Source organism: Uloborus diversus, chromosome 10 (genome assembly GCF_026930045.1).
Source record: "Uloborus diversus isolate 005 chromosome 10, Udiv.v.3.1, whole genome shotgun sequence".
In the NCBI taxonomy this organism is placed as follows: Eukaryota; Metazoa; Arthropoda; class Arachnida; order Araneae; family Uloboridae; genus Uloborus; species Uloborus diversus.
In genome coordinates this window covers 3,456,502-3,478,300 of record NC_072740.1, presented here as the reverse complement: position 1 = coordinate 3,478,300, position 21,799 = coordinate 3,456,502, and the positions used below count along the sequence as shown (strand labels likewise).

The 21,799-nt window shown below is 35.1% G+C and overlaps 1 protein-coding gene across 2 annotated transcripts in view; it reads right to left on the bottom strand.

Moving 5' to 3' along the window:
• The window catches only part of LOC129231845 (proton-coupled zinc antiporter SLC30A9, mitochondrial-like), a 127,288-nt gene extending 105,757 nt beyond the window's left edge, over positions 1-21,531 (bottom strand). Inside the window, exons 1-2 of one of the 2 annotated variants that reach the window (XM_054866227.1) lie at positions 21,401-21,531; positions 51-178 (exon numbers count right to left, since the gene is read on the bottom strand). The gene's annotated coding sequence lies outside the window, so the exon portion shown is untranslated. The remainder of the gene's footprint in view (positions 1-50; positions 179-21,400) is intronic. The other variant, XM_054866228.1, reaches the window with a different exon arrangement.
• Between the last annotated feature and the right edge of the window lie 268 nt (positions 21,532-21,799).

Genomic DNA, 21,799 nt, shown 5'->3' with positions numbered 1-21,799 from the left:
ATCTGCATAATTTCAATAAAACGTTTTAAAAATTTTCAAACTGAACTTACTTTACGGACACAGCATGGTCAAATCTGCTATTTGTAATTTAGAAATCCAATTATCACTTCAGACGTAAACAACATAAATATGAAAATTTCGCTGGGAATTTCAAGGCAACAATCATTGATGATAATTTCTGAAACATATTGAATAATCTTTCAACTGAAGCCCTTATAATTGAAGTTTAATAGGTTGTAATTATGAAACATAATTATTCAGGACATTTTTTAACGAAAATGAGCAACATTTTTGCAAAAGTTTTGTGTATTTATACAAATACAAATACAAAAGTGACGACCAGCAACAGGCTCTGGGCCCAGCTAGACTGGTTCCTAGTCAATTTACAATCCCCAGTGAAGATCAATGGCCCTCTTAAAACTATCTACTCTCTTGCTCATTACCACCTCTTCCGGTAAACTGTTCCAATGTTCCACTACCCTGCTAAAATAATAATTTTTCCTAACATCCATGTTAGCCTGAGATTCAAATAGCTTAAAACAATGACCCTTGTCCTGTTTTCAGTGCTAAACTTCAGCCCCATAGCATCTTTCATTTTAATAAATTTAAACAACTGAATCATGTCCCCTCGGTCTCCTCTTTGCTCAAGACTGTACATTTTTAGCCTTCTAAGCCTGAAATCATAGTCTAAGTGAGAAAGTCCATTTATTAGCCTTGTAGCTCACCTTTGAACCCTTTCCAATACATTAATGTCTTTTTTAAGATAAGGAGACCAAAATTGAACAGCATACTCCAAATGAGGTCTTACCAAACTTCTATATAAGGGCAGAAGAACTTCTTTAGATTAAGTTGTTGGTTAAAATGTCAGTAATATCAGTAATCATGTTTGAATGCTTCAAACTTGCAGTATTTAATAACACTAATGGACAAAAAGAGATACATTTTACCAATTCTATTATTGTAATTTTTTTAGTAGAACATTGTTTATAATTAATCTGGATCAAATTTCTGGAGTTATAAAATATATTTACTTAAATAATAATTTTAAATTATGATTGCAAGAACAGAACTATAAACAAGCCAAATATTTGGTTTTAGTTTTGATTAAACATACAGCACTTGCATAGATTGTACAATAAAAAATAGTACTAATTTAGGAAACAATATAGCATATTTTGGAGTGTCAGTCCGAGATCACTGCAGTGTAACTATAACTGAAGTATTTGCAAGAAATGGTACAGTGTAGTTTTGTTAGAAAGACATTGTTATTTGCTGTAATAAAAGATAAGTCTGCTCATTTAAGAATGTTTTTGCTTATTAGCCAGATCATCTGGATTTTCGTTTATTTGGATTGCCTTTGGTTCCAGTTGGCCTGAATAAACAAGGTTGTACTGTACATGTAAGGACCGTTATAAACCCCACCTTACAGAAAGTAGATTCTGGCTGCACTGGTAGCCTTAGTATTTATTCATTTTATTTCTTGTTCAGATTTAAATCTTATTTATGTTTACTGTTACTGTGCAGTTTATTGCAACAAGTAGGTGTTAAAGAAAATTCAAATTCTTTTAAGAGCATATGTTTTCAGGTTTAATATTCTTAGAAAACTAAATCGGAAGGGGTTTGATACAGATGCAAATGACATTACCAAACACAATTATTATGCATCATCATAGCGGCAACACTCATTTCTTTTTGTGAAAAGCCCAAGTCATCACAACCTACTTATGGGAAGCAATATTACAATGAACAGTGGTGGATCTAAAAATCTGATTTTGAGGATGCTAAGAAAGGGAAGTCAAAAATCGGGGGAGGGGGGGGGAGGCAGTTTTGGCAGCCCATTAATTTTTTTTAAATGCATATACACTGCTTGACAATTGCAAAGGAACAATTACGTTTCTTCGAATAGTTAAGAATAGATAATGATTAAAGAAACAGAACGAAATATATAGTTAGTAGGGAGGGTGTGCCTTTATTATAAGTACAAAATAAGACAGATATTACTGCATTAATGAAGTAAAAACTTAAAAATAAAAAAATAATCCTACTTAGATGATTTTCATACAACAACAAAAAATGATTTAGGTCAGAATGATGGAGACATGAATACCTTAATATGATGTATGATTACCAGGAACACTAAAGCACAATTTACATATGTTTTCCATACTCCCCACTAATCATTGAGGAGTGTTTGGAGGATGTTTTCCTATTCCTCTCTCAATTCAGATTTGAGTTCTTGTACTGTTCTAGGATGGAAGGTTCTTCGCGAAACACGTCTGCCAAAAGAGCCTCTCAGGCAAGTTCAATTGGATTTAAGTCAGGAAAGTAAGCAGGCCACTGCATACGGAGAATGTTTTCACTTTGCAGTGTGTCTAACACTCATGGGTGCAAGTTAGGTGATGTGTTCAAGACGGAAAATATTTTGAGCTCCCCCCCCCCCATGCATGCTTAAGGAAAATTTTATGAGCATAAATGTTTGTAGATTTCGACTATGGCAGTTTTGAAAACTGTGTTTACTTTGAAGTTTTCGCTTTTGACTTTTTCTAACAACATGGACCTAGTTTAAATTGATATATATAAGCGTTTTGATATCGTAGTCAAAAAAAAAAACTTAAAACCACCAACGGGGGTCTGGGGGCTCTCCCCCAGAAATTTTTTTAATTGAAGTCCACAAAACGCAATGATAGGCCATTTTGGTAAAGTTCAGGGAAAGGAGGAGTTTATCAGGGACTCTCTTAGATCAATTTTTTCAAACTGATGGTCCCAAAATCACAATATTGAGCGATCTTCAAAAATATTACAGAAAGAGGGAGGGGGGGGGCACTGGCTCTCCCAGAAATTGAAGCTTTGGAGATTTTGAAATTGAGGCTTTAAAAACAAAATTGTACTCCATCTTTCAAAACATTTACACGTTTTTTGAATGTATTATCGAAGGGATGGAGTTCAAGAACTCTCCTTCGGCAATATTTCAAAATTGAAGTTCCGAAAATGCAATTTTAGACGATGGATGATGTTAGGGGTAAAAGCGTTCGAAGCTCCAAACCATTAGTTTTTTGCCGATCGTAAACCTTTTTATTGCAGCAACAAAATTGCTTGGGACATAAGATTTTCACTTTTACAACATAAATCAGTTCTGATCGGAAAGTCTACCCAAGATAGCGCGAACAAACCATAAAAGAAAGGTGGGGGAAGGGTATGAACGATTGATGAACTGGCACCATTCCCCCCCCCTCTCCAGTCTTCATATGTAAAAGAATTCTCTTATATGATAGCAGGTGGTAAAGTTAGCAATAAAAAAAAAACAGCTTCAGTGAAATAGATATATTTTTTAAACGAGGAACACTATCAGATATTCATTAATTAAAAAAAGCAATAGGGGAACTGAATCCTCACTCAAGGGAGAGCCCACGAATCATGTACCTCAAAAGGCACTCAAATACAGCCTAAAGTAGTGTTTAAAATATTTCGGCATCGAAAAATTTTCAGAAGAGAACTCCCGAACCCCTTCCTCTAAGTTCACCACAAAAGTCCTTAGTTTTAGTTTTTAAAGCTTCAGTTTCTAAAATTTTTTCAATTAACAGTGCCCCCTTTACCTATATACAGGACTTATGACCGCCTAAAAGTTTTAATACTTTAATTTCAGAAAACTTTTGACAGACGCTTCCGACTCCCTTCCCACTTAAGTTATCCAAAGATAGCCCAAAACAGAGTTCTTAAAACTTCAGAAACGAAAATTTTTCTGGCTGGTCGGCGGAATACCCCCTTTCCTTGTGTGAAGCAGGCACACTAAAGGCAGTGTAAGTTTGTGTTTAAGATTTATTTTTCTATTGAAAGAGCAACTTCCCTCCCTACATCGCCAAAGACAACCGAAAGTTTTAAGACTTCAATTTCGAAAATGTTTCGAGAAAGACCCCGGAATTCCCAAAGTCTTTACTCACTCAAAAATAGAAAAAATAGCATTTCAATACTTCAGAGAGAAATTTTCGGAGAAGAGAGACCCCCCCCCCCCCCCGAACTCTTTCCCCTAAGTTCACTAAATTTGCGATTCCCCCTTTTTCATTACCGAAGTTTTTAGAATTTAATTTCTAAAATTTATCGAGAGGGGGTCCTTCGAATTTCCTCTTCTTAAGTCCCTCAAAGATTGAAGGAGGAGGGCAGGAGGGGGACCCCGAACCCCACCCTCTTTGCTCATTAAAGATGGTCTAAAGTTGCGCTTTTAAGACTCCAGTTTCGGAATTTCGCCTAAAGAGACCGCCCTCCCCTCTCTCTTGACATTGCCAAACACAGCCTGAAAGTTTTAAGATTTCAATTACAACTTTTTTCGAGAGAGGGTCCCAAATACCCTTTCTCTTAAGTCATTTTAGTATAGCCTCAAATAGTTATCAATGCTTCAGCTACAAAACATTTTTAGGTTAGAACACCGAAACCATTTCTCATAAATTCAACACAAGATGACCTAGATTAGTGCTTTTAAGACTCCAGTTTCCGATTTTCTTTAAACCTCACCCTCCCCACTTTTACATCTTTAAAGAAAGCCTAAACATTTTTGACCCTTTTTTTTTTAGTTTGCAGAGGAGAAATCCCAAACCATTTCTAGCTTCAAAAATGGCTTAAAATTAAGTTTTTCCAATTTTTTTATTCTGGAGCTCTTGAGTACCCCCCCCCCCCCCCTCCTTATATTCTCCAAAATATGAATGTGTTAAGACTTCAGTATCGTGGGTTAATTTGCGGACTTATCCTCTTTCCAAGAGCAGCTTTTTTTCGCAAACTCGTGCTGCCGTTATTTATCTCGTTTCCTTTCTCCCCCCTCCCTATTTCCATTCTAGCGAGTGTTAGATTGAAAGTCATTGGAATTTAGTGATTCTTCAAGTCTTAGAATATTTTTACCAGAAACACTTCAAAAATGCAGGGAACAGTTGCCTATCGGTGTTTCAAACCAGCTTGAAATTTGCCTCCGATTTTTTCCAGAATTCCCATTCTCATGAAAATTTTCAAAACCCTGAAAGTTCCCGTTTTACCTGGTATGTGTACGCCCTTTGATCTGGAGTAAATATTTCATCCCGTCAGCAATTACACTCAACCGGTTGATTCAGATTCAACTGAAAGACAATTTAAGAGCGCACATAATTTTCATTTAATGCGTGTAAAGTTTGCAAAAAAAAAAACGCAAATGAGAAAAAAAAAAACGAAAGGATGATGGAAAATAGCAAGTGAAAAGTAAAGCTGAAAGGCGATCAATTCGAAAAATTAGCGAGAATAGCGAGCAACTCCTCAGATTGCAGTGCAGTTGAGTTGGAAATAACAGAACTATACCTAAAAAAAATAAACGACGCGAGTCTAAAAGGTACTACTCCAAAAGCACATTGCAAACAAAACAAGCCCACGGCGGAAAATCAAGAGAATGTCGATGTAAATTCGTGTTTATAGAACGGTCCAGTAATATTAAAGCATATTTTTTCAAACACTCAATTTTTCTTTTTTAAGTAAAAACTGAAGGAATGTCATCGAATTTCTTTCCGTCCCGACCTCCGTCTCGGAAATTTTGTCCAAGACGGAAATCCGTCCTGAGACGGAAGGTCTTGCACCCATGCTAACACTTCAATGCTCCAGTGCGGCCTTGTATCGTCGTCCGTAAAGAGAATGTCTAGACCTACAGCCCCCCTAAAAAGATGAACATGGTCCAGCATAACATCTCTGCAATACATTTACGACGTATCGCTTTCTTATTCAAAAATGTGAAGCGGTGTTCTGCCATTGGGCAGGATGCCTGCCCACACCATGACGCCTGGGCCATACCGATCACGTTCACAAACGAATTTTTGTGCATAACGTGTTCCGCGCTCTCTCCACAGTAGTTGGTGACCAGAATCACTTGTCACACTGAAACGAGATTCGTCAGAGAACATCACTTTAGATTAATTTTGACGATCCCACCAACATGTTCTTACACCAGCGTAATCTCTCTCGACGATGGCGTGGTTGAACTTGGATGCAACGTACGGACTTCGTGCATACAAACCGATATTATTTACTCGCCGTGAGATGGTTCTTGCAGAAACATGCGTACCGGTAGCGGTTGTTAGATTTGCAGCTATCTATCCAGGAGTGAAATGTCTGTTCCTTTTTGCCATGAGGGATACATAGCAATCTTCTGAAGGCGTGGTGCTTCTACCAAGACCTCCGGCATGATTTTAGAAAACATTTCCACCTTCAGCGGTCTTCTTTAATCGGGGAGATGGCACTTTTTAATACACCCATTGCAGTAGCCACAGTGGGACACTTTGACCTGCTTCTAGTCGTCCAACGGCTTGTCCACAATCGCAGATACTCAAATGATGTCTTGCTGACATTTTACTCTTAAGCATTTCAAGAACCAAACAGAATTTCAGAGAAAAACCTTTTTCAACATCCAGCACTATTTTTGTTAAAAAACAATCAGCGTGAATTTTCGTACGAATCTTGAGCGTGTATGCACTGTCTTTTATACAGATAATGAGTCTTGGTCTACCACGCCATCTGAACTTGAATTTATTTCCTTTGGCCAGGTGGTTGAGGTACAAATTTGCATAAATCACTTGTTCCTTAGCAATTGTCAAGCAGTGTATAAATACAGAGAGAGAGAGCACCCCCTTGTTTTGGAGCAAAAACAGTACTAAATCTAAGTTTTAGCAATAAGAATTTAATTGTAAGTAGAACAATCATAGAGAAATTGGGCATCTGGGGTTTTTTTCCTGGAAAATTTTCAAAACTAGTGCTTAAAATGCAGTTTTAGACAACCTTTGGTATTATTCAAAGGAGGGGATGTTCAGCGGCACTTTCTCGGTAGTTGTTTGAAATTTAAATTCCGAAAATGCAATTGTAGATTATCTTCGATTACGTTGGGGAGAGGTCTCCCTGGGAAATTTTTGAAATGGTAGATCTGAAAAAGCAGTTTTAGACAATCTTTGATGGTGTTAGGGAGGAGATTCGGGGATCTCTCCCAGAAATATATCGCAACTGAAGTTTTAAAAACCAATTGCAGAGTGCAGACCATCTGTGGAAAGGACTCACTAATTTTTTAGGAACGTAATTTTAACAGACTTTCGACATAGTTAAAAGAAGAAGTTTTTGGGGCTCTTCTTCAGAAATCTTTCAAAATTTCAGCTCTAAAAACAAAATTTAAGACAATTTTTAAACGATGTTGGCACTAGGGGGAAAGGAACCTCCTCCAGAAAATTTACATTGCAGGTTTATAAAATGCAATTTTAGACGATCTTTGGTAGTTTTAGTGAAAGGCAGGGTCAGATTAAGCCACAAGGTCCTTGTATTGACCTCCAAGAGGGATTTGTATTGACAGCCTATTCAACGGATCCTCCATCACTGTTTTTCCAAAATATGATTTTAGTCAATAAAGAGGAGGGGGAATCCTAACTAACTTGCAGGGAAATTTCAAAGATAATATTGAAAAAAAAAATGCTCTACACAAACTTCAACATTCAAGTTTAATTTTAAGTTAAATGTGCACTTTTCTTCATTTGGTTTTTTATTATTTTTTCTCCAACGGGAGTGGTTAAACTCCTTGGACATGGTCCTGGTATTTACATGCAAATGAATGTGTTTTTTACTGTTTTTTGGTATAATTTACATTGAGTATGTACCCTTTGGCCCCCTATAGAAAAGTTTGAAATGTGGGGACAGAAAATACTCTTTCTGAGAAATAAGATATTTTTTTAACATACTTTTTGGGAGACAAAAGAAAAGCGTGTGATATCCAAACAAGCAATATAACGAATGATTACTGTATTAACAACATATCCAAGCAAACATGTTTCTAACTTTCATTGCAATAGTTTGAGTAGGGTTGGTTAGGGGAAATGGGTCACTTTGGTAAGTGTATCACCCCCCCCCCCCTAAAACTGAAACATGAATCAAGTTTTCAAACTTTTTTGCACTGATTATGTTAAATTTCATCAGTGAATGGTTTTGCACATATTTGGGCTTTGTGGAATTTTTTTCTTGGTCATAGCACTTAGGTAATCAAAAAAAAAAAATTCTGTTTTTTTTTCTTTTTCTTTTTTTGAGTTCAAGCATCATTTTCCAAAGAAGTGTTTCCTGGTTAGTTTTTATTATTTTTTATGATAATTAATTTTTCACAAATAGTTTAACTAAAAGTTCATACAGCAACAAGAATTTCTGTATAAAATATTATTAATAAATATTTAAGAGGAGAGGTCCCACTTAACCCGTAAATTTTTGCTATAAGGGGTAAGTAAGGGGTAACTCGCTTACCCCATAGTGGGTCCCCTCACTATGGGGTAAGCGAGGCCCCCTATAATAATGGGGATTTCAAAATTAAAAGCAGCTTTGATTAAATATTTGTTGTTAGTGAAATACAAGACAACTATGATGACCTAGTAGGAATTGATAGTTCAACTACAAAAACTGCTAAAGCTGATGATAATTTATTTGTTGATCTTACATCAAAGTAAACCATAAAGTAGATCTACTGTTGGAAGTTGATGATATAAATTTTAAAAAACTGTTGAATTTGCAAGAAAGAATAGAAATAGTGACACTTTTTATTGGCATAGTGCAGATGATGTTGGAATAATTATTGAAAATGAAGTAATAATGGTTCTTCCGTAGCCAACTTTACATAGATGCAGTCATTTAGTGTTTCCATTTTTTTTTTCTTTTCCAGTTTATAGTTTTGTTTAGTTTACCAAAATTGACCTTAATCACCTGTACTACGTTCATTAAACACACCTTTATACATAAAAGTAAAATATATAACTATAGGAATCCAATAAATTTCACAAATAAAATTGTTTTGTTTTTGGTTTTAAAATTTTCCGTGATACAGATTTAAAAGGCAGTAAATATCTCATAAATGGATGCATTAACAAAAAAATAATTCATACTAAGAATGTACATACTTTATCACGTAAGACCCCCTTACCCTCTTTTTAGATATGCTTCATTTTAGATTTAAATAAAAGGGGGTGACCCACTTACCCCTTACTATGGGGTAAGTACCAATGTGAATTTTTAAAAATATAATTCTTAAGAATAGTTAAAGCATTATATTTTAGAAAATAATGATGAACGTTCATTTATTAATAATGTCCAAGATAAAATAAGACAATAAGTTTAAACATTTTTGTTTCAAAACTTTTGTACAAGGTTTCAAAAATGAACTATTCTCAAAAGGGATCCCACTTACCCCCAACAAATCATACAATAAGTATTTATAATCAAGGCATGACTTTTGATTCCCCCAGTATTTTTAACAGATGCAAAAATATTTTTCAAAAAGAATAGTAATATGCTAAAAATTAATTTATGGAAAATATCAATTTAATAATAATCTGCTGTGCAGAATTTACCTGTGTTACACAAGCCAAGGCTCCAGAAATTTGAAAAAAATGTAGTAGTCAACAGTAAAAATATTTGGCACCTGCCCCCACTGAAAATTTTAGGTTCAATTTGAAACATGCTACAATATACAAACAAAAACTAGATATATAAAAAGGTTACATAAAAATCAGAGTAACTGCTTGATATCTGCCAACTTTTGAAAGTATTACTACTAGAGACGTACCGAGTAGCACTTTGGCCGAGTAACCGAGTACTCGGCCTTTCACTACTCGGCCGAGTTACCAAGTACCAATTATGTTTTAAGAAGAACCACTAACACACATGTGATGAATTTTGAACTTATTGGAATAGTAGAATAGACCTCCTTATCCATATAATAGTTTTTAAAACTAAATTCCTGCTGAAGTTCAATTACGCATTACATAAACAATTTTGTGTCAAAAATTTTACACAAAACTTATTTTTAAAATTAAAAATAAATAAATAAATGGTATGATTAATCAAGTTGGAATTAAAACAAATTACAGTAAAATCCCTCTTATGCGGACACAATTTTTTTTGTCCGCAATAGAGAGGTGTCCGCAGGACAAGGGTTTAATAATGTTATTTGCATTGGAACTGGGGAATTAAAAATTGTCCGCATACGAGGAGTGTCCGTTAGGAGAGGTTTCACTGTATACCAATCAATTATAGTTTTTGTTCGCCAAACATGAATAATTTTTTAAATACAACAAATGTGAAGGAACACCGCAGACACGTGTTTCTGATCCCCCCCCCCCCCCCCCCGTTACAAGGAACGTCTTTTTCAGTGCATAACATGAGCTAAAGAATGTAAAGACATTTGAAAAAAAATCTGAATTTTGTCGGATGCCTTTAAATCCACGAGCTCCCATTTTGTGCATTGAAAAAGGAATTCCTTGTAACGCCAAAACACGTGTCTGCAGTGTTCCTGCACTGTACTTTTAACCAGGGCTGTGGAGTCGGAGTCGAAGAGTCGGAGTCGGACTGATTTTGGGGTAAAGGAGTCGGAGTCGGAGTTGTTAGAAAACTTTCCGACTCCGACTCCTGGTTTCTTTTTTTCTTTCCTCTTCACTGACTCTCCTTGCATTTTTTAAAAACTGACTACCAATTGGTTCAATTACATGTATAAAAAGATACTAATGAGAAAATAACTGCCATTATGGCAATCAGCTAGCCTGAATGCTTACCGAACTTACTGTAGCCGTCCTCTAGTTTGCTTGCTTTTTAACTTAACTAATAGCGACTGTCAGCAAACGGTTTTGTTGCCTAACATTTTCAAGTAATCACTTTCAAATAAAAATAGAAATATAGTGTTTTGTTCGATCTCAGTTATAAAATAGCGAAAGAAACGTAACAAATTAATAAGTCGAGGCCCGTAGCTAAGGTTGAAACATTTAAGGGTGATCGACAAATTCAAAAACGTTCTGGCGCGAAAGCACGAATCCAAAAGATCCGATGAAAAATAATCTAATGTTTTTTTCTTTATTAAGACTATTTCTATAAGCTTGGTTCTCACTAAAAAGTATAGAACAAAATAAGTGTAAATGATTTCTTGATTGCAACACTCAATGATTGCAGCTAATCTTAAAATCTTAATATTAAGGTTAATTCTAAAGCAGACAATAAAATTTAAATTAAAAATTTAGCGAAGAAGAAATATAGGTATAGTAAAAAACATCCGGAGTCGGAGTCGGAGTTGGAGTCGGAGTCGGGCGCTTCAAAATCCAGGAGTCGGAGTCGGGGTCGGAGTCGGCCATTTTCCTTCCGACTCCGCAGCCCTGCTTTTAACGTTGTTTTATTTCCTTTTATTTTTTAAGCAAAGGTATTTTTATATTTTTATAAATAATTTTTGTTTGTAGCAAAAATTCATTTTTAACATAAAAGTTCCATATTTTCTATACTTACCTTTTTTGCATATATTTAATAAATAAGTTTTATTAACTTTGGAGACATTAAAAAAAAGATTTATTCCATTGAAGCATTGCAAACTTTATTGTTCTCAAAATTTAAATTTGACTTATAAATTTTAATTGTAAATGATTGCAGAATATAATGCTTGCTCTTTTTTTTATAAATTTTAGTACTGCCTTGGACAATATTCAATTTTTTGCAACTACTCGGTGTTGGCCGAGTATCTGATCAGAATTGGCCGAGTACCGAGTACTCAGCAAATTGGCCGAGTAGGCCGAGTACCGAGTAGTTACCGAGTACTCGGTACATCTCTAATTACTACGAAAGATCGTTTTTCGAAGTTTGGTATATGTGGAGTGATAAATCAAGAGAAGTGCAAAAGGAGTTTCAAAAAAGTATGAACATTAATATGATATGAATGATGCTAATCAATGCTTAGAGAGGAAAATAAGTTGACACGGAACGAATAATGATATAACTATATGTACTATGTGATAATGAAGCAACATTATAAATAGCTCTGGCTTAGGGACGGAAACTTACTGCTAAATACCCAAGTTTTGCCTTCATTTCACGAGTCAAACCGCACCGTGCAGCGGACACTCGCTGGCGAGATAAATTAATTTTATTTACCAATTTGTTGGCAAAGCCGGCCTTAGCGAACACGGTCAAATATATAAAGAACAACAATATTTGATATAATGTGAAATTAACTGTGTTAATTAACACACTAACATTAACATTAACACTGTGTTAATTAACATTAACTGAAATTAACTGTGTGTGTGTTAGATAGTGGGAAAATCCCAGAGGTAAAGGGGAAAGCTATTGCTGAGGTGACAGACTGGGAAACTAAGGGTATAATTTTGGGAGATTCAATGGTGCGTGAGGTGGGAAACTCAATAGGCAGAGTTAGACGTAAAGTGGCTAGATGTTGTTTGACAGGGGCTCGGGTGAGAGATGTAAATAGGGTTGCTGAAAGAAGGGGGTATTTAATAAAAAGGATGTAGTTACTTTGTGGGTGGGAACTAACGATGTAGGCCATAGTAACAACGATGAGTTTACAAAGGAATGGGATTCCCTGTTGGACAAAGCAACCAACAGTTCGGCAAATGTCCAAGTGGTTGGTTTGCTTCCCAGGTATGGAGTGCGTAAGAGTTGGTTAAACCAGCGGGCTAGGTGTATGAACCTGATACTCAAGGAAATTTGCGTTAAGCGTAGTATCAGGTTTATTGATGTGTGGAGTAAATGTAAACACGATTGGATTGCTAGGGATGGCCTGCATCTGAGCTCTACAGGGGTCAAAATGGTTAGTGGTTTGGTTTTAGAGGCTTCAGAATCAAAAAACTAAGTTGGAATGGGGGGCATGGTTTTAGGAGCAGAATTCGAAAGGGTATTAACTATTTGGATTTTAGTAGAAACGGAAATAGGGTGACTAATAAGAGAAAAGATTTTAACAGTTGGGATTCAAATAATCGTGCAGCATTAAATAAAAGTAAGATGGGCTTACTTAAGGTTTTTTATACAAATGCTCGTAGTATTAGGAACAAGATGGAAGAATTGAAAAGCATAATTATAGATGAGAGGTTGGATACTATTGGAGTTACTGAGACATGGGCTACCAAAAGTGATGATGATTTATTATCTATTGCTGGGTATAATTTGTTCAGAGAAGATAGAGTAGGTAAAAGTTGAGGTTGTGGGGTTTTATTTTATGTCAGAGGCACTTTAACTTGCAATGAATTTGATAATTAATGATAAACCTAATGACATTGATATGATTTGACTGGAGTTGATGAGCAATAAGGGAAATAAACTACGTTTAGGGAACATTTATAGGCCACCCAACTTAAGCCAGAGTCAAGATGAACAGATGTTTAGTATTATTAGTGACATTTCAAGCAAGGGGTCAGTCATTATAATGGGAGATTTTAATTTTCCAGGAATTGATTGGAATAATTTTTACCATAATAATAGCAGAGAAGAGGAATTTTTGAAAGTAATTGGTGACTGTTTTTTAGATCAAATTGTAACTCAGGGTACTCGACAGGACGTGATTTTGGATCTAGTTTTCTGTGATATGGAAGGTTCTGTTCAGGGGTTATGTGTAGGGGAACACATTGGAGACAGTGACCACAACAGTATTAGGTTTGGGATTAAATTTGATACGCACAAAGTAGAGAATTTTAGGTTTGTGCTCAATTTCAGAAATACTGATTTTGTGGCACTTAGGCAGAGTTTGAAAGCAGTTTTTTCTTCTGGATTGGACAATAGCGATGTGAATCTTCAGTGGGCAGAGTTTAAGGAAAAGCTAGCGAAAACGGTTGGGGATTATGTTCCTTTTAGGAGAAAGGGTGTCAACACTAAAATTTGGCCAATGTGGTTCTCCAGGGAAACTAAAGACGCTCTAAATTACAAGCAAGCTGCTTTTCATAGGTTTAGAGAAACTGGTCACAGTGCCGATAGGCTCCAATATTGTAAGGCAAGGCGTAGATTTAAGTATTTGGTACGGATTCAGAAAAGAGAGTTGGAGCAAAGACTGGCAGATAACATAAACAGGAATCCCAAGAGGTTTTTTGCATACGCTAATTCGGGGAAAGTTCAAAATAGTCAGATTAGGCCACTGGTTGGTGAGCACGGAATTTTAATTCAGGACGGTAGTGATATTGCTAATGTTCTTGATAACTTTTTTTCGAGTGTTTTTAACGATAACTGTATCTTAACAGTTGACACCAACAAGACACAAGCTATAGTACAGCTTGAGGACTTTGTATTTTCCAGGGATGACGTTTTACTTCAATTGAAAAAAATTAAAGAGACTAAGGCTCCGGGACCTGATAATATTTATCCAAATATTTTAGTTGAATGTGCGGAGGAATTAGCAGATGTAATCGTAAATATTTTCAATGCTTCTTATAATTCGGGGGGGTCTAAAGGGAGTGTGGGAAGTTATAGACCTGTGAGCCTAACTTCGGTGGTTTGCAAAATTTTTGAAACATTGATAAAAATTCAAGATAGTAAATTTTCTAGAGACTAATAATCTATTGACTAGTTTTCAGTATGGTTTCAGGAAAGGCAAATCTTGTGCAACTAATTTATTACATTTCTATGACAAAGTTACCATGGCTTTGGACAATAAGAAGCCTGTAGATGTTGTTTACATTGATTTTCAAAAAGCTTTCGATAAGGTACCGCATGTTGCTCTACTTAGCAAATTAGCTGATATAGGAATAGGAGGGAAAACTTTCATTTGGGTAAAAAACTGGCTGACCGGAAGGAAACAAAGGGTAGTTGTAAGGGGAAATTACTCTAATTGGAGTGAGGTTTTAAGCGGGGTTCCTCAAGGATCAGTGTTTTGTTCATTGTTTTTATGAACGATATTCACAAAAATATTTCTGGGAACATGAATTGTTTTGCTGATGATTTCAAAGTTATGGGGACTGTAGAAAATGAAGAACAAGCAAATCAGCTGCAAGAGGATCTAAATCATATTACGGAGTGGGCTGATAAATGGGGTATGGCTGGTAATGTTGGGAAATGTCAAGTACTACATTTAGGGCATGGAAATAAGTGTACAAGTTATTATTTGTAAGGTTCAGTCATTAGTCAGGCAGACAAAGTTACTGATCTGGGGGTCTTAATAAGTCAGGATTTAAAGTTTAGCCAACAGTGCAGCATTGCTAGTAACAAGGCCAATAAGATGCTTGGGTTTATCAATAGATCTATTTCAAACAAATCTAAAGAAGTTCTTCTGCCCTCATATAGAAGTTTGGTAAGACCTCATTTGTAGTATGCTGTTCAGTTTTGGTCTCCTTATCTTAAGAAAGACATTAATGTATTGGAAAGGGTTCAAAGGCGAGCTACAAGGCTAATAAATGGACTTTCTCACTTAGACTATGATTCCAGGCTTAGAAGGTTAAAAATGTACAGTCTTAAGCAAAGAAGAGACCGAGGGGACATGATTCAGTTGTTTAAATTTATTAAAACGAAAGATGTTACGGGGCTGAAGTTTAGCACTGAAAACAGGACAAGGGGTCATTGTTTTAAGCTATTTAAATCTCAGGCTAACATGGATATTAGGAAAAATTATTATTACAGTAGGGTAGTGGAACCTTGGAACATTTTACCTGAAGAGGTGGTAATGAGCAAGAGAGTAGATAGTTTTAAGAGGGCCATTGATCTTCACTGGGGATTGTAAATTGACTAGGACCAGTCTAGCTGGGCCCAGAACCTGTTGCTGGTCGTCACTTTTGTATTTGTATTTGTAATAAAACTAAAGTGAATATGTGTATTTTCATCTAATTTTAGATTCAATATTGATTATATTATTATTGTGTATGGTCAGTTATATCAAAACTACACAAAACAATTCAATTATTACAATTATTTTTAAGAACATAATTATTTAAATTAAATAATTATGTATAAAATTATGTGTAAATAATTATAGATAACAATTAGTATAAATTAATAATATTATTATTTAAAAACAATATTTATTCATAAAATACAGATGTGAGGGGCAACGTCACTTGTCATGCCTATGGGCTCCCAAATGTTTAATCCGGCCCTGAATGGAGGGAAAGGGGAGACAGGTATTTCAGAATTGCAGAACAATAAGAGTATTGGTGATACTTAAGGTGAGTGGTGTTGCTACTTAGAAAGTTAGCTGATAGAGGACTATTAGGGAAAACTTTCATTTGGGTAAAAAACTGGCTGACCAGAAGGAAACAAAGAGTAGTTATAAGGGGAAATTATTCTAATTGGAGTGAGGTCTTAAGCGAGGTTCCTTAAGGATTAGTGTTAGGGCCTGTTTTGTTCATTGACTTTATGAACGATATTCACAAAAATATTTCTGGGAACATGAATTGTTTTGCTGATGATGTCAAAGTTATGAGGACTGTAGAAAATGAAGAACAAGCAAATCAGCTGCAAGAGGATCTAGATCATATTACGGAGTGGGCTGATAAATGGGGTATGGCTGTTAATGTTGGGAAATGTCAAGTACTACATTTAGGGCATGGAAATAAGTGTACAAGTTATTATTTGCAAGGTTCAGTCATTAGTCAGGCAGACAAAGTTACTGATCTGGGAGTCTTAATAAGTCAGGATTTAAAGTTTAGCCAACAGTGCAGCATTGCTAGCAACAAAGCCAATAAGATGCTTGGGTTTATCAATAGATCTATTTCAAACAAATCTAAAGAAGTTCTTCTGCCCTTATATAGAAGTTTGGTAAGACCGCATTTGGAGAATGCTGTTCAGTTTTGGTCTCCTTATCTTAAGAAAGACATTAATGTCTTGGAAAGGGTTCAAAGGCGGGCTACAAGGCTAATAAGGGGACTTTCTCACTTAGACTATGATTCCAGGCTTAGAAGGCTAAAAATGTACAGTCTTGAGCAAAGAAGAGACCGAGGGGACATGATTCAGCTGTTTAAATTTATTAAAACGAAAGATGTTACGGGGCTGAAGTTTAGCACTGAAAACAGACAAGGGGTCATTGTTTTAAGCTATTTAAATCTCAGGATAGCATGGATATTAGAAAAAATTATTATTTTAGCAGGGTAGTGGAACCTTGGAACAGCTTACCGGAAGAGGTGGTAATGAGCAAGGGAGTAGACAGTTTTAAGAGGACCATTGATCTTCACTGGGGATTGTAAATTGACTAGGACCAGTCTAGCTGGGCCCAGAGCCTGTCGCTGGTCGTCACTTTTGTATTTGTATTTGTATAACAAAATAAAATTCAGTTGATTAATTTTACAAATAAAAAGACAGAAAATGAAATAAAAATGAAGAAAATATTTACTTTGGAGTCATAAAACCTTCTTTCTCTCACAAAATTGTCAATTTTACTCATTTGATGCTGATTTTTACTATGGCACTATTTAAGGGTGAAGGTTACTATTAGAGATTACAAAAACATGACTACTAAAAATAGATTCTTAGATATTAGCAGTGCCCAAGGTACACTTCACTCTCCCCTATTGCAGAAAATTTCATCCTAGTTGAATTTTAGCATTCTTAATGTTAAAAATAAATAAATCAATAAATAAAAATAATTTGTAATAAATAACTGAAACAGATTTAAAAAATAGCTTTGGGTGCCTCTGTCAATTCCCATTTTGCCTATGCAATACTAAGGTCCGGGGATAGGGCCCTTACGTTATTTCTCACTGTACTAATCGATAAAAATTTCTTCTTTGAGGCCCCATTACCCATAGTTTGGGTGGGGCAAACCAAAGGGGGCACCATTGTGAAGGCTACGCAGATCCTAACCACAGCATTACTACGATGTCAGGTTAGGTAGTAGTTTTAAAAATACATTTTGCTAACTTTGACTCCTGAAGCTTTTAGCAAACTTAAAGTTAGCTTAAAGAAATTTAAAAACCTCCCCTATTTCATTATAATTGGACAAAAATAACTCCACACCCCCAGATTAAACAACAGTTAAATATTAATTTTGAACTTTTAACTCTCATACAATATTTTTCTTGTTTATCTAAAAGGAAAAAAATGATTTTTTTTTCTTTTGGCGAGGGGCCCAATTGGACACTTTTCCTCTAACCCGCTCAAGGCCAGCTCTGTCTGTTGGCATTCTCAGCTTCAATGACATCTGCCTCCAGCTCGGGTACTCACTATTCCAGACTGGGGAGTTCTAATAAAAACGAAACTGTAGTCTCTGGAGGTGATAGCGAGGCTGTCTGGTACATTGCATGTATAGTTCTGCTTTAGCCCTGGCTTAGGGATAGTAACTTACTACTAAATACCTAAGCTTTGCCTTTAATTTACAAGTGAAACCGCACCATGCTGCGGACACTCCCTGGTGAGATAAACTCATTTTATCTACCAGTTTGTTGGCACTCTCAGCTTCAATAAGATGACATCTGCCTCCAGTCAGATATTCACTATTCCAGACTGGGGAGTTCTAATAAGAACAAAACTACAGTCTCTGAATGTGATAATCACGCTGTCTGTTACATTGCATGTAGTTCTGCCTTAGCCCTGGCTTAGGGGTGGTAACTTACTACTAAATACCTAAGCTTTGCCTTTAATTCATGAGTCCAACTGCAACATGCTGTGGACACTCGCTGGTGAGATAAATTTATTTTTGTATTTCAGTTTGTTGTCATTCTCAGTTTCAACGAGATGACATCTGCTTCCAGCTCGGTTATTCACTATTCCAGACTGAGGAGTTGTAATAAGAACAAAACTGCAGCTTCTGGATATGATAACCGGGCTGTCTGGTACATTGCATATGCTGTCTATTTTATATTTCCTAGTCAGAAATGTTTAAAACATCTATTATTAAAAAAGTTTTTTCTGTCTCCAAACAGCCAGTCTTGAATTTCTTAGTTCAAAACACCCTAAGTTATTCAAATTAATCCAACCATGATTGGGCTTTTTTTTTTTTTTTTTGTGATTTTCACAAATTGCTAACTCAAAATATTTCCACTTGCTGATGTTATTGATATAATTTTGTCCTGGGTGTACTTTTAGTCAATGGTTGGGAAAACTACATTTTTTTGTAGCGAACTACAAATACAACTACTTTATTGCAAATGTAGTTCACTACAACTACTTTTTGTTCAATGTAACGACTACTACTTTTGAAATGCAGATGCTACTTTGCTACTTAAAAAATAAATAAATAAATAAAAAGCATACACACACACTGTTTGAGGATTGAACAAAAAGAATCGAAACATTGCTCGAATTAATAAATTAGCTCATTGGAACATGGGATATTACATAGAATTATCATTTCCTTCTTTCTTTAAACCATTTTTACGAATACTAGCTGCAAGAAATTATTTCAAAGTTAAAAGATCAAATTTTTACATTTTGGCAAATTAAAAAATGTAAACAGAAGCCATCATAATTTGATTACTGCTTAAGGCTTTCACGGCTGGCGTCAATATGGGGAGGTAACATTTCCGGGCTTATAGGCCCTGGCCTGTAGAATTTCTACTCCAATTAGACCACGACCAATAAACCCGGAAATGTTATCTCCCCAAATCATAATTTTATTTAAATTTTACATCCGAATACTTACATAAAATTGATTAGATGAGGAAACCATCTTTTAAAAGAGAAAAACTTTAATTTTCCAAATTTGAATTAATTTTACAGGAACTTAATATTTTGTAGGATCTAATCAATTAATTTTGACCTTCAAGCTAGTGGTTTTTATCTGGACACCATTCCCTTTCTTACGTTACTGATATATTTTTTTTAAAAATAAATATAAAAGTATTTTCCAGAAATTGCTACAAACTACTATTTTTTTGTATCGAACTAGTCGCTACTCTATTTTTTAAAAAGTAATGCTTTACACAACAAACTACTAAAAAATGTCACTACTTGTAATGCACTATTTCTGACCCCTGCTTTTAATTTTATGAGAGAGAAAAGTAGCAAAAAACTACTCTTGTGCACAATAAATTTAAATTATCTTACAGCTTCCATTTTTCAAGTTATTGTTTTCATATCGGGTATGGAACATAAAAAAACTGTTTAAACATTAAAATGAACCACTGGAATTTAAATATTATAAATTTTTGAATACATTATTTTTTTCAAAAAAAATCCAAAAATTTTCTATTTTCCCCAAGTGGAAATAAATCCCTCCGAAAAAAAAACTATTTTTTTCCCAAAATTTTAGGGATTTTTTTTTCTGGTCATGCCCATCTCTACACGCATCAAATGAAAATATACAGTAGAAGACCCTTATAACGCCGACCTATATAACGCAACTACTTTTCAGAAGTAAACAATAGGTTTTGAAGTCTAAAAAATCCCTCTGTTTTGCTTTGCAAACATAAAAATGGTGAGGCAAATTAAATTTTGAAAGTTTTTCATCTTTCCATCTTATTTCAAAGCTTTTAAATTGAAAATTAGTACTCATAGTAAACAGAAAATACCAGATGACTCTCGAAAATGCAGCTGTTATGCAAACCATGAAGCTAGCAGAAGTGCAGGATTTTGATTGTGAAACATATTTATTTGTGAATAACTAATTGTAATATTGGTGCCTTAATACTCATTGCAGATAAAACCCATTCTGAAGTGCTAATGTATAGATATATTCTGAATATTAGTTTCAAAATTTGTGAAATGATCTATATAATGCAAAAACCTGTACAACGCAAAAGCGCTGGTCCTAAGGTGTGCGTTATAACGGTCCTGTACAGTATTGGAATTTTTACTTTAACATTTATTTCCACTAATTGATATATTATTTATACACTAATTCTGTTTTATGTATATATTTACAGCGCTAATAAGAAAAGTAGCAAATAATACTTAAGTATTCAGGGAAATTAAAGTATCTTACAACTTGCATTATTAAAAGTAGTTTTCATATGGGATGCTAAACATAAAAAAACCCAACAAAAAAAACTTAGGAATATAACTAGGTATTATCATTTCCGAATACATTATTTTATGCTAGAAATTTCAGAACTTCCAATTTTTCCCAAGTTGAAAAAAACCTTCTCGAGGAAAAAAAAAAAATTTCCCAAAGTTTCCAGTTTTTTTCTAACTATTCCCATCTGTAATAGGAATCTTTTTTTTCTTTTTTTTCTTCGAACAACAAGGATCATAAAACAAACATTGATTAAATTTTAAGGGAGTACCGAGTACTCGGCAAATTGGCCGAGTAGGCCAAGTACCGAGTAGTTACCGAGTACTCGGTACGTGTCTAATATTTTTCAATGCTTATGAATTCAACAAAAATAGTTTCAACACTGAAGTTGCATACATGCATACATGTTGTTATGCATGTAATATCAACATAAAGTAAGAATGGTTGGAGTCTCTTCTTTCTTTTTTTTTTTTAAATCATTTATAATGAACAAATGGGGAAGGGTAAAACTACGCTACGATGAAATTTTAGGAACAAGATAATTGACATAAATACATGATCACACTTTTGTGTCAAATTCTTTAGCACTCTGACACCTAATAAAATGTTGAAGAAAAATGTAACTGCATAAATCAACTTATTGCAGGTGAAAACAAGTTGTTTTTCCGATCACACTTCAATATATTATGAAAGGTCAATTAACTAGGTGAAATATCTTATCATACTTTGAGCAAACGAATTTTTATTTACCACTCAACGGTTTTGGAGTAGTTTTACTTTTGTAAAGTGTTCTAAAATCATTTTCCAAAACATTGCCCAGCTGGAGTTCCGAATGTTAAGCCCAAGACACAATGTTTACAAATTCGTGTTTTCTATGAGTGAATACTAAAGAGCGTAAATCTTCACAGAGAAAAATAGAAGCGCCGAGCGAAGTCCTCCTAGCCTGGCCACCTAAATTTTCAACCTCCTTAACGCATGCGTCTTTTGCGCATGCGCGTTAGAGTAGATGTGCCTTTCAAGGAGAGGTTCTTCAAGAAGGTTTTTTGTGCGCCTTTGGCGTACAAGAAAGAGCTAAAAGAGCGATAAATAGGCGTAATATTTTCTCACTGAGCGATGACGTCATGGAGTTGCTGGAAACACGTTCAAAGT